A 14,398-nucleotide genomic window follows, 5' to 3' on the forward strand; every position below is an offset into this window, starting at 1 on the left:
ATTGCCATTCCTTATCCTCTTACAAACCTTATCGCCTAACAGAACAAAGTCAGCACAAACTTTATACCACTAAGTTGGTTCAGTATTGTTTCGTGGGTTAGGTCTCCCCGACCATCTTTGGCTAATGGGTGCTATTTTACCTTACTCTCTTCTCTGTGTGTCCCATCTAACTAACTACGTCAGCTATATATATATATATATATATTTAATATAATATATATAGGTTCATCGTCTATTCCCGTCTTTGGAACCCTTTGATGACAGAACAATTATCCACCATTGAAATGCAATATCTTAACTTCTAATACTGCCATCAACTTTCTGAAAACTTGACTCATTAATTACTCACTTCAAAAATTCATTAAATGTATTTACTTTTTTTTTTTTTTTTTTTTTAATTTGTTTATTTATTTTGCAACTATAATAGATATAACAAGCAAAAGGGATGAGAGTAAGGAAATGGCGCAAATACACGGGCACGCACATATATGCACTTATATACACGCGCGCGCATATGCATGTGCGCCAAGAGGCGTGAGTGGAGTGAACGACGACCATCCAGTGATGGAAGCCGTTAGTTCGCCTGATTGGCAAGCTTACACAGCAACCATCCTAGGAGGTCGGCGTTGTGTTGAGATGGTCGCGTGGCCACCGCCGCTTTAGTCTGCGATGAGGATTAGAAGGAAGTGTTGTGGTAGACATGTTGTGGATAAGAGGGTTGTAATGACTGTGTAGATTTGAGTGGAGTTTTGTGTAGCGAGATTGTGCTATTTCAGAAACGAGAGGAATATTGAGATCAGTGTGTATTGTATGATTGGAGACGTAGAAAGGAGCGTTAACTATTGTTCTCAGGATTTTTGATTGTAAGGTCTGAAGTCGGTTGATGTTCGATTTTTTGGCACTTCCGTAGAGTTGTATTCCGTACGTCCATATTGGGGCAAGTAGAGCGGTATATAAAGATCGTTTGTTCGTCAGGGTCAGTTTTGATCGTTTGTCGAGTAGCCTTTTCAACATTTTATATCGGAGATTGAGGTCAATTCGTTTGAGTCTCGTGTGTGGGTTCCACGTCAGTCGTTTGTCAAGATGTAGTCCGAGATATCGTACTTGGTTAGTCGTTGGTATAGAAGTATTGTGGAAGGAGAGAGGAGGGAGAGTTTTCTTGTTTAGAGTGAATACTATGTATTTAGATTTTGATTCATTCACTTTGATTCTCCACTTTTGCAGCCAAGGCTCGAGAAGATTTAGGTGAGTTTGGAGAGCACGGCATGCTATTACAGGATCTAGATGAGGAGAAAGGATTGCAGTGTCGTCGGCGAATGTGAAAGTAATTGTAGTCGGGTGAGTAAGAAAAGAAATAAATGTTCATACAAAGAATTCTGGCGTAATAACAATTTATTCCAGAAAAGAAAACATAAAAATCTAATATTTTCTTATAAATTGTAGTAGAACTGAATCAAAAAAAGGATTACCAACTAAGAAATAACTTACTACACTGAAGTAAAGTAGAAGAAAGAAGATTTGAGAATGGGACTCTACCTCTTTGCCAACCCCTTGATTCACGCTGTTAAGCGTGTCGTTTCCTCTCTACCAAAAGCAGAGGAACTGTATCATCCCAATAGTCCACAATAATGTATCAAGTGGATACATTCTCAATTCTTGTTCTATCAACGATTTGTCGCAACGATTACTTCATCATCTAACACTTTAGTTTTGGTATTAATCTTATACCGGGATTGTTAAGAATAAAGCGTAAGTGTTTCATCTCTAAGTTAGATTTCATCCTTCTTAAAAAAAATTCTATTTTTATATTTTACTTATTCGCATTTTGTCCCAAAGAAATTCAAACTATACACCAAATAAAACCTACATCCAAAGTCAGGTTTCGAGAGGAATATTCTTCAATATGGACTCCAAACTGCAAACTGAGATCAGTAGAGATAAATCTTACAGTTAATCTGAGTAGATTCTTGTAAAAAATACTCAATTATTAATTTATAAGTGTTGAACATGTCGAACAAAAAAACTTACATATTACATCCCTTTATACTTTTAACGACAAAAGTTTTAATACGATTACATTCCGGCTGTTTATGGGTTATTGTTCTAATTAAATCAAGTATAATGTTTTACTCTCGTTATTGTGGATATACTGCTAGTTGTACTTATTTAATTAGCTGATATATTCTACAGAATAGTATCTCAACACAGTAACTACTTAACCAAATCCTTTGTGAATCATTTATGGCAATTCTTGCTCTTCAAAGTAGCCATTTTATAACTGGTACTAGTATGAATGAGAATTTATGTTGTGTTTTGAGATCTTATGCCAACAAACTTATATGTATGTTCCATTCGTTTTCTTTTGTACCTGTCTTCATGTGGCAACTCAAAAGAAGTTTGTTTCTGTCCTTCATATCACTCAACAATAGCCCAATTCGTGTTTCTATTTGACTGCTTTATCTAATAACAATCTGTATTTTTAACAGATTGTGAGCCTACACCATAGATTCACAACCTGTAAATCACGTCTTTCTTAAATCAAAATCTCTCTATCCCATATTTTTTTTCCTTTCCTTTCTTTCCGTTCTCATTGGCGGGGGGATGTTCTAAGGATATGTCGCGTGACAATGCACTAACAGGAAAGACAAACAATAATTAGTCTCTATAAATTATCTATAAAATTTAAATTCCATTAAATTGTATACAGTAAAGACCAAGATAATAAATAGAAATACTTTTCACAATTATATAACCAAAAATGTTTACAAAGCTAATGATATCTGACTTTCCAGGTGTAGTATTGGATGAGGGTATATCTGACCAGACAAATACCCAATGAACTCTTCCCTGGAGGGAGTAGTTTTTCTGAAATAAATCAGCTTAGAAGAGGATATGCCCACCACAGGAAGTGATAAATCTCTTTAGGAACTTTGTAACTACAAAAGGTATATTTTTTTTAGTAAAACAAAAGTAAGAGAATTTTTATTTATTTATTTTTGTAATATTTCAGTCATTAGTGTATGTTTAATGCTTCGGGAGTTACAGTTTATGTGTTTGAACAGTTAAATTTTGGTTTAATTATTCTAGAATCCTAATGCAATGAAATGAATATCATTTGTTTGCATTTCCGATTATGTATTAATGTAAGGCAAGAAAATAAGATTGTTTAATTTTAAATATACATTATAGTATTTGTATATTTATAATAAAGCACTCTTGTATCATTTGTCACCTGATATGAGTGGACAGTTATTTCAAAATATTCCTCTTCAAATTACTTTAGCTAATCAAAAGAGCCATGAAAACTGTCATTTTGGTTTCAAAAACATTTTTAATTTAATTATAGATAGATACAGTCATTTTTTGTTTTAAATAAGGAATAAACTGGTTTTGAGTTATCTTTCTATTTATTATTTATTTTCTTCAAATGAATGACGCAAAAAATAAAAATAGATTTTTAAATGTTATTATTAAATTAAGTGGAAGTCTGGGTCAGTATGCGTTTAATTTTTTTTTTTCCTTGCACACCTAAATTACTTAGCACATGTCATCACTAACGAGCTCCAAAATTCATTCATTTACATATATCCCATCATATGCAAATTGGCACCAATATGGAATGATTTAGTTACATCGATGCTGCAAAATCTAGTAATGGACTAAATGTTGATGAATTGGTTTTATTTGTATTAGCTATTGATTGATTAAGATGAAGTAATTAAAATTTTTTAATCATAATTAAGTTGAACTATTTGGACTCGGATAATATACATTTATTATCCTTATAATTAATTTCAAAAATTATCAATTATTTTAGAGGGGCCTTTATACACATGAAGCTAAGTCCTCTCCCATTTGATGTACAGTGTCGAGACCACTAGAAGCATATCGTATATGAAATTCTGAATCGAATGACACTTCATGCACGAAAATCGCTCTCATCCCAATGAAAAACACCACCCTCTGGGCTTCTTTAACGTCGGCAGGAGGCTTTTTCTCCCAGCTTGACCTTTAAAGTGTTGCCCGAACCTCAGTCTCTCACCGAAAGCGCCCAATTATGTTTTTTTTATCGAAAAAATTTTTCTGTGAATATAAATCCATTTTAGATTTTAAAAAACCTGTTATAGTCTCCAGTGGTAACATTTTCTAGCAATGGTTACATTTATAGTTTGACAAAATATATTAATAAAATAATATTGCTAAAGATTCCTTCATCCAAGTACTCACAACAACGAAAGAATAATAAAACGCTAGATGCTCAAGAACTTAATTTCTTTATTCTAAATGATATTAATTTTTAGAGTAAATAAATAATAAAAAATTTAATCAAAAAGCAACATCTAAACAATTGTAAAATTAGTAATAATCGTGTTTAGAATAAATTAATTTACTGCCCCTGTAATAATTCTAATGAATAAATGTGTTCGAAGATAATTGAGTTATAAATAAACAAATACTAAATTAAAATAATATGCTATTGAAGAAATAAATTTAAAATGGAAAGCAAATTCAGTTGGGAATTTTAATTAAATTCTCGAAAGAATAAAAAAAAAAAGGTTATCGAAAACAATTGTGTTATCAAGAGAATCAATTTATTCTGTTCGTGCTTTTTATTTGGTTTGTTAAACTATTGAGGGTTTGTAATTCTATGGTTTTTTATTCGTAAAATTAAGAAAGTAAGTTTCATTTGTAAATTTCAACTCAAAAAGCTAAGCAAAATGTTGACTCATTAAATTGGCAGCGAAATAACATTGTCATACGGGTTTGCAATCTTAAATTTGAAGTGAATTCCATCTTTGTGGTGAAAGAAAGGAGTGGCTCGGCTTTCTCTTACTACAGCTCGCTAGTAGGTTTTCTCCTAAGATCTAATTTTTTACTAATTTCTTCGCTTTTGAAGGAAGAAAGCATCCAAGAACTCTTCCCAAGATTCAATGTTCTTAACAACAATGACGAAAAAGCAAAAGTTTTACCAGACAAGATGGAACGCGCTTTTTCTTATTCTGGAATTTTTTTTTTTAATCTTTTGTTGGAATTTACCCCTGCAACATTTGTTGCAACAAGCAAATATGGTAAAACAAAAAGAAATAAAAGAAAATCATGAGTGGAGAAGGCACCCAGTGCCACTCCAGTAACGTGCTTTGCTCTCACGATAAGAGAAGATCACGAGGCCATCTTCTCTTCAATCTCCTTAGAGGATTACCCTGGTAATGTGGAGGAAGATAGGTGTTCTATGAGAGGGTTAGGATGAGCTGCTGTAGAGGAATGAAATTTGAAGAAACGAGTGTTAGCAAGATCTGTAATGAAAGGGATTTTGAGGTCATTATGGATTGTGAGGTTAGATACATAAAACGGAGCGTTATGTAACAAGAAAATATGGCAAAAGAAAAAAGAAATAGAAGAAAATCATGAGTGGAGAAAGCACCCAGTGGTGCCACTCCAGTAACGTGCTTGCTATACTGCTCTCACGATTTCACGAAGTCATCTTCTCTTCAATCTCCTTAGAGGATTACCCTGGTAATGTGGAGGAAGATAGGTGTTCTATGAGAGGGTTAGGATGAGCTGCTGTAGAGGAATGAAATTTGAAGAAACAAGTGTTAGCAAGATCTGTTATGAAAGGGATTTTGAGATCATTATGAATAGTGAGGTTAGATACATAAAACGGAGCGTTAAGAAGTTTTCGAAGTATTTTCGACTGTAATGCCTGGAGGCGTAGGGAGTTGGAACGCTTAGTCCATACCCATACTTCGATGACGTATGACCAAATAGGTCGCAGTAACAGTAGATATAAAAGGGTAGATATAAAAGGTCCCGGGTTCGAATCCAGCAGCTGACCCTTAGATTTTCTCTTCCTAGGAGCTTCTTACAGCTCACTGTCCGGTGATGGACAGTGTTGTCTGTAACGAGAGAACACTGTCCGGAGGCCGGCAGTGCACTGGAAAAAGCTCCGGGCGCTAATGACCTCAGCTGTTGATGCGCCAAAAAAAAAAAAAAAAAAAAAAAAAAAAAAAAAAAAAAAAAAAAAGTCTTTTGTTATGTAGGTTAAGTTTCGAACGTTTGTCAAGTAGTCTGGCGAGAAGTTTGTAGCGTTGGTTAGTTTCTCTTGTCTTTTCAGTCTAGTATGGGGATTCCATGTCAACCGTTTGTCTAGGTGCAGTCCAAGGTAGCATACTTTGTCCACAGTTGGTATAGGAGTTTGGTTCAAGATGATGGGAGCTAGAAATTTGAACACAAAATTTAATTCTCATTGCTGTAAATACTTAAAATTCAATGAATTTCTTTATGTGTGAAAATCTCTAAGGTAATTAAAATTCGATCTTAGAGCGAAATAAATCCATTATCTTTTGATTACAAAATACAGTGGCGCCGTGAGTTTTCAAATCATATTCTTTTAAAACCCAATAAAATTAAACCATCATCAGGTATAACCTTTGAATACGGTTTTTCACATTTTCAAAACTATTATACAGAACAGTAAACTTTTAAAGAGGGGGAGCTATTTACGTAAATAAGAAATTCTCGCCAGTTAATGTCTATACTTCCAAGTTGACACGTTTCAACCGAAATTGACAGCTGCTTCAAAACGGAATGCCAAATGTTTTAAAGCTTTCTGGACGCACGAACTCTTATTATGTGCTAAAAATATTTATGGCGAGAATTCAGTTTTGGAAATTTGATAGATTGAAATGCGTTTAGTCTTTTTCTTAAGGATAAGTGATTTAGTGAAAAGAAGAATCTGTTTAGCGGTTATCTTTCCAAATTTGTAACAATTTTATTATTTAATATTTGAACATTTAATTTATTCTTTAAATATGTGTGCTTTAGACAGCTATAATTTGAAAAACTTAATAATTTACTTTATTCTAAATTAATTTTCAAAAATATATTTTGAACATGACTTTCCTTTACTGGAATAATTATAATTGGTTTCTTCTTCATTGAATTTTGCTGGCCATTCAGTTGTCTTTAAATAACTTCATGGTTCGTCTGCTAAAATCACTTTTTCTTCTGGTAGAATGGTCGCACATTTTATTTATTTATTTAAGGCTCGTCAACTTCTGACATCATAGATGCCAGATGCTTCCTTCAGTTCACTGCTGGACTTCCAGATAGTTTCCTCCTCTTGCAGACAACACTATCCATCACCGGACTGTGAGCTGTAAGAAGCTCCAAGGAAGAGAAAAATCTATGGGGCCAACAGCTGGATTCGAATCCGGGTCCTCCGCGTGGGAATCCAATACTCTAACCTCTGAGCTAATCCCTTTCCATGTACAACAATTAAATACTTTAAATAAGCAGTTCTACAGAACTTTTTTTTTTTCTTATTTACTGCCCATTTCCACAGTCACGCCTCCTATCAAGTTCCTGGTGTACTTCATATTAGCAACCAACTTTCGGAGCGTTAGTGAGCTCCAAAGATTAGAGAAACACGTTAATTGTATAATAAGTAATACGTTTGTTGACCAGGCTTAGGCTAGGTACAATATAATATTTGAATCTCATATTGTATTTATCCTTGATTTTAAGGAGTTCCATGTAACAAAAAGACATCCTTCATGAAGTATTCTATTCACACACATAATAAAACATTCATATATTCATACATTCACACCAAGAAAAAATATACCAAGTGCTAATAACATTGTTTTCGAACTTAGAAAAGCGTATTTTTTATTGAAATTTTTTGCATTCACAAAATTTCCATATAGAATTATTAATAGAAGCTTCTTACAATTTTCTTAAATAGTGAAACATAAAGCTTATATAATTATTTCCCTATCTAAATTTGTTGATCGTAGCAACTGGTTGTGTCTGATATGTACTTCGTGTAAGACAAGAAGTACCAAGTCTTGTACTTAATGCTAAATTATAATGTTGAGATCTTCAAATTAGTGTGTAATGATACTACAGTAATACATAAATAAAATTGATGAATAATGTACAAGTTACGAATACTTCACGATGTATATTAAAAAAAAAATAATAATAATAAAAAAGGACATCAAGCACGCCTAACTATGTATTTATGTATAATTTATTTAAGAAGCAGACAGCATGTAATGAGGTAATCGTAGGCATTATAATTTATTTATAACTCGGAGGGTTAGCATGTCACAAATTGTAAACACAGAAAAGATTGATTACCTTATAGTTCACATAAATAAGTATCAATTATGCTGTTCTGTACAGCCTTACAATATTTATATTATATTGTGGTCTGAGCTTTTTGCCTTACTATCATTCACACTATTATAGTATTATATGAGATTATTATGTGATTTTTATTATAACCCAATATTTTTACCTTATAAATCTTATTTATAATTTTTCATAAGTTTGATTAATAATCACATATAACTTCAGTTTAGTTCGCATTAGTATGATTATTTAAATAACAGTTTGATTTTAAAGTCAGTACTGGTTTCCGAAAAACTAAATCTGTAAGATGTTTTGAAGTCTTATATTGAGGACCAAAAATTATTCAAGGCGGGCCAAACACAGCCTGCAGGCCGCGGGTTGATCACCCCGTCAACAAGGCATGAAATATATGAAGGAAATGTAAGGCTCCCAATCTTTATCATCTAATATCTACTCCAAAAATACAGTTAGAAAGCTGCAGTTATGCACAATTGTAATGGCAAATGAGTACTATAAATTGTTTTCCGAAAGTTTACTGAGTACATTTAATGGTAAAGCCTGCCTGAGATATTATAGGCATTACTCTACTTTTACTGTTATTTATGGGCTAAAAATAGTCAATTACAAAAACCCAGATGTCCCGAGTAGATAGATTGACTACATTCAATAAATAAAATTCTGAAATTTCAGTTGTTTTATCAAGAAAGAACTGTTTTCACTTTCTGTCGCTAGATTGTTAAACTGTAGCTTTAATCTTTTAATTTTGATTGAATAATTGTCCCTTTATTATTCGGTTGCAGGAAAAGAAATTAACAGGATAAAAATTTAGAATGTTCGATAGGAATTTGACGTTAATCTTAAATGAAAACTGTCATTTTAAGATTTATAGGGGATTGTGTTGTAACGTTACTTTCTATTGTCTATTTTTTACGTGTCATTTTTATGTTAACTTTCTGCGCTTTATGAAATATTTATTAATTACTATTAAGATATGAGTGATTCACTATTTTCAAAATAAATATTTGTTTTTTATTATGCTATGTTTTGTAATAAAGGTAGTAAAAGAAGTATATTGCCCAAAAATAAACAGTAAGGATCTGAAGGCATTACGAATATCACCTTTGGGATTTGTATGCATTGGAATAACAAGAATAAAAGGGAAATAACTGAGGCGAACAATGGAAATGATGAAGATTTACTCATACTATATACACACACGCTCACACTAAGCAAAATAAGGAACGCCACATCCACAATGTATGTGTCAGAAATAAAGACAATAGAAAATGTTCATTGTAGCAGTGCCTGAATAAACATGAATGTACAAGAACAAACTTGACTATATAAAATAATACATATATGTGTATTCGTACTATACGAGTATGCGCTCTAGCCAAGTGTATAAAACAGGAAATTAAATTCCTAAAATAATTTATAAACTAAGGTAATCTGATATTGATTGAAATTGTTTAAAGTAATCCACACTATTTTAAATTAAACTTATTTATTAATAAGTTTTTACTGTTACAATGTATTTAATTTGTAAAATTGGTAAAAACGTGAAAAAAATTCAAAGTGAAAAACTTTTTAAACATGAAAAATGAAAATATGGAACGTGGGATATTAGTAACTGTGGTAGAGTGCTGGGATTCAAGCTGGAATTACGGAATCAAAGTCATGCTGTGTGCGTTTTAATTGTTAGGAGCCTCAAGAAGAGCTGAGAAAAGGGATTAAACTGCTCTGGAAACACTTCGAAAATTGAGGCTGGCTAAGAATTTTCAGAAAAAGTCACGAGCACGATCCAGTTCGATTTACGTCCACCTTTTTGGTTTGATTACACTTACAAAAGCTTGCTTCTAAATACTCTAAGGTAATGGGCATATTTGTATAAAATGGACTTTATACAGCGGGATCAAATGAATCCCTTACTTCAATGATTTTATGCTCAAGTCTGGATTAAATACCAGAGATTTACTAAAGATTTTAGTTAAAATTAGTTTTTTTAGGTTCTACTTAGATTCAAAACTCGTTTTCAGTTCTAGAAAAGTTTACTAGGTCATACACACCACTTTTAATGTGTGGGTTTGTTCCTTAAATGGTTTAATAATACTATTTAATCAATTTTACTGATTACAAAAGAGCAACTCGATAGAAATCTTTTTTTTATTATTATTATTAGTGAGGCATTGCAATTAGGCCACGATATAAAAATCAATTAATTGATAATTGGAACATATTGATTTACTTATATTAGAGTTAAAATGAATAAAAAACTAGTATGTACAACAATTTAGTTTGGACATGGGTAAACAAATGTTAGCGATAAAGGAAATGACAAGAACATTTGGCAAAGAGGGATGAATACTTTTAAGCTCTCTTTCGGAGAGAGAGGAACCCAGAGAGGCAGTGAGTGGTAGAGTTAGCGGAAGAACGTAAGAAGGCTAGTGGTTATCCGGTTGTAGTAGCGCCTTTTCCATTCCACAAAAGCCTTTAAATGAGGCAGAAGGCAAAGTTGACGTCTGATAAATTGATGATGAGGTATATGAAAAGGGCAAAAATAGAAGAGAATTCTGATAGTGTGGTGTGGTTGTTATATGAAGTAGTAGGCGTCAGAGGGGTATGTATGGGGTTGGGGAACAGAGCCACCCACAGTCGCGGCCTTCTCTGACGCATTTTATCGCGCCCTATACCTTTCCACCATCATTCTAAACACGCTAGCCTTCCTTACCTGGTGGCCCAAGCGGGCCGCTTGCAGGTGAGGTGGTAACTGTGTATAGACTTTTCTGTGGTGGTAAATAGAATTAGCCTTCGCCCGAGAGGGGGATTAGTCAGGGATCGATACAAGGTCACCGAACCTCCCCTGTGCGATACCCACAGAACTTTGCATTATTCCTCACTGACTTTATGTATATTCATTTCAAACATATGTTTATGTAACAGTGTGAAAATGGCGATATAATATGGCTTTTTGACGAGAGCAAACTAAGGTCCTATGGAAGCTCTAATCGTTTTAAAACAGTTACAAACCTTTAGCTCGAATATAATTATAAATTGTGTAATGGGATTCTCTTTACCATAAAACTTTTATCCTTTAATATAATTTATGATTCTAGGATTACTTAAAAAATTGATTACTTTTAATTGCTTCCAGGTTTTTTTCATGGAAATATGCAGAGTAACCTATCTGAAGAATTTTGAACAGTCTATAATTGCATACACAACATACGTGAGCATACATTTCTTTAATAAATAACTAATTATTGATAGCAATAAAAAAATATGTACGTAATTGTAGTTGATAAGTTAGTTTCAATAAGTCTATTAAGAAATATCTTTGGTTTATAGCATACAAGGTATGCTCAATCTTGTTGAGAAGTTGTGCAGATTAGTGACGACTTAGTGGTTTAAATATATTTTGTTGGAATCAAGTTAAAATATGAATATAAATTCCTAGGAAAAATCGATGGTAAAGATGATGACTAAAATGCTTTTAATTTACTTTTCCAATTACCATAAAACGTTCGTAACTGAAGGTCTTTATTATTGATCTCTTTAAAATTAAAATTTACATCATTTCAACGTTCAGAATTTTGTCTAGCAGCAAAAAGTTTTAATTAAATTCTTAATTGATTTTATTACACACAAATGAAAAAAAAAATAAACCCAAGTTAAATAAATATTATTAATTTTAAAAGAGAACGATCAAAGAAGTGAAAAGTGATGGAAAATGTTTTGAAAATTTAAAGAAATAAGACTGTAATAAAACATACCTTCTAAAAAAGAATCCAGTTCACATCGCAAGAACTTTGATCATCTGAAAAGTTTAAAACTTTGTTATTAATTGATTAGAAAAACTGAAAGTAACAACCTCATCAATTCATATTTATGTTTTTAGTTAAGAGGTGCCACAACAACTGAACTCACTGGAGTTTTCTTCGGTTCTCCATCAAAACTCGCCACTACCGGACTATCAAACTAGTACACTCTTAGAAGCTTTAAAGATCCTCCGCCATTAACTTTATTAAGTACATACATACTCTTGTTTGATCGACTTTTTAAGGAGTTAAAAGTTGTAATATCACACTAAACTGTAAAATGTATTAGCTCTCTCAAATCCTTAGGTCAAAAGCCAGTAAACCCTGTCTAAAGTAGAGGCGATTTGTATTGACAGGCTTGACGTTGGCATAGTCAATTCACTGTACTGTGTGCTGACATACCATCTGTGTCAGCTATTAACTCACCACCAATTTCACTCACAATGCATTCAAGTGAGTGAACTAATAATATTCACCTGCCTAGTAAATTTTTGTACTAGGTTACATTCTAATGTATTACCTTGCTGTTAAGTTAAACAAAAATGGCCGAATTTTGAATTTTGTCTTTCGTTTAAGTCCTAAATTTTGCAGTACAATTAATTCAAGGAAATGCTGCATGGAAAATTGATGGACAGAAGTAATTTCATTTTTTTAAATTCTTTACATAACCATTATATTGACTTCTGTATTTCAGAGAGTCGACAGCAATGAAAACTGTTCAGCCTTCGTCATCCAAATTTTACTCTTTCTATTTAGGCTTGCAATCATGCCAAATTTTTGAAATTGAGTTTACTCCAGAACATCAGTTTTGAGGTTTTGAGTCTTTAGACTTCGAAAAAATGTGTATAGAGTATTTTTTTTTTCGCAAAATATCTTAGATACAAAAAATCACAATAAGCTGGATTACATTTCCCTCCACTTTTACATGGTGACCAAAATTTTTAGTTTTTCTCGAAAAAAAAAAGTCCATTGACTTCATCTATATTTTGTATATTCATTGTACTCTTGAAACTTAAGCTTGTATAATGTTTCTAGCAAATTCGATTAAAGGTAATTCATGGTGGGAGTGATGTGTAACATCCCTTTCAATTAAAATTTCAGTATAATGTATGGTCCGATGTCTAATATATTTTAAAGGAGGGTTAAGGAATTTGTTACCAAAATTCCGAGTTAAAAGTACTACAATACTGAATGGATATTCCACATTTTTCTTTCAATATTTTTGAAATTTCCTTGTACAAATTCTTTTGTACTTCGTAAACACATTACATACAAATAGATCCATTAGATTTCTGAGTATATTATAAGCGGAAGTCTGCTATCTAGTGTCATGACATTGTATTGTGAAGTTCCTACAATCTGGATAGTTTTAGTAAGCATTAGAGAGTTTTAAAAAAATGTGGAAGTTAGGGTCTCGATAACCGTAGTAAAAAGATACTGTGAAAGTATTATCGAATGTTTTGCTTTTTGCTCTAGTTTATTCAAACTGTCTTTACGCTTCTCACTTCTTTGTAAATTTTTCTTTACTAGTAATAAAGTAAATTAAGTACATTGTTTTAAAAGAAAAACAGCCGGTAAAATCCAAACATTTTTTTTTCTCATTACTACACTTCACGACTAATCTCTTCAAAGTTTTTTAAAATTAAAATTGAAATACTTTCTTTGTTTTCTAATTTCAAGTAATTGAAAACAATTATTTTCTTTCGATCGTTTTTTTTTTTTATATTTACATGTAAATAAAGGAAAACTTCGTGGCAAAACTTATTCAATTTTACTTAATTATACCGTAATAAAAGTTTGCAAAAGGAAACAAAGACGGATAAGTGTTTTTTTTTTAAAGCGAAATTATTTTCTCAAGTTGAAACAGAGAGGACAAAAAATCCATTATTCTGCAGCAACAGTAGGGAAATTAAGTCGAGTAGAATATTTTTTTTTATATTATTAAAAAAAAAAAGATGCTTGATTATTAAAGTAGAAAGTAAACTTAATAAAATCTAATCATCTTAGATCCTAAATGAAAATGCATAAAAATTAAAAGAAACTATCGTGAATTTAAAATTACACTTTTAGAAGTCAATTTTCATTTTGATTAGTACCAGTTTTATCAGGTTCAGATTAGTTACTTTAGTAATTAAACTACTTAAAACCAGAATTCCGCATCTGGTGTGCTACGGTATTTTGGTGTGCTATAAAATGCTGTGATTTTTTTAAAAAATAATTTATTAAACTGAAAAGTAGTATTTTTTTCTGGGTAGGGAAATAGCAGATTTCAGCAGCACGCCTTTTATTCCGTACCTGTTTTCCAGTTCACTACCTGGTCGTCTTTATAACTGTTTTTAGTAGAGTAATACCCTTTTTTTTAGGGCAATTGATAAGAGTTGTTGTGTTGGTAGTCAGGAGATGGTTATCCTCTGACTACCGGCTCTCCGCTTTACCTGGGTCTTCCT

The 14,398-nt window shown here is 32.2% G+C and overlaps 1 protein-coding gene across 16 annotated transcripts in view; it reads left to right on the plus strand.

Moving 5' to 3' along the window:
* LOC141451212 (uncharacterized) overlaps positions 1-14,398 on the plus strand; it is a 122,230-nt gene that overhangs the window by 58,952 nt on the left and 48,880 nt on the right. For 14 of the 16 annotated variants that reach the window (XR_012456587.1, XR_012456600.1, XR_012456588.1 and 11 more), the window contains 2 exons: positions 2,793-2,945; positions 11,288-11,362. The gene's annotated coding sequence lies outside the window, so the exon portion shown is untranslated. Of the gene's footprint in view, positions 1-2,792; positions 2,946-10,370; positions 10,675-11,287; positions 11,363-14,398 lie in introns of those variants that run through there. The other 2 variants (XR_012456598.1, XR_012456601.1) reach the window with 2 other exon arrangements.

This window comes from Rhodnius prolixus, unplaced genomic scaffold (assembly GCF_049639745.1).
Source record: "Rhodnius prolixus isolate KJV_2025 unplaced genomic scaffold, Rpr scaffold_8, whole genome shotgun sequence".
NCBI classification, from domain to species: Eukaryota; Metazoa; Arthropoda; class Insecta; order Hemiptera; family Reduviidae; genus Rhodnius; species Rhodnius prolixus.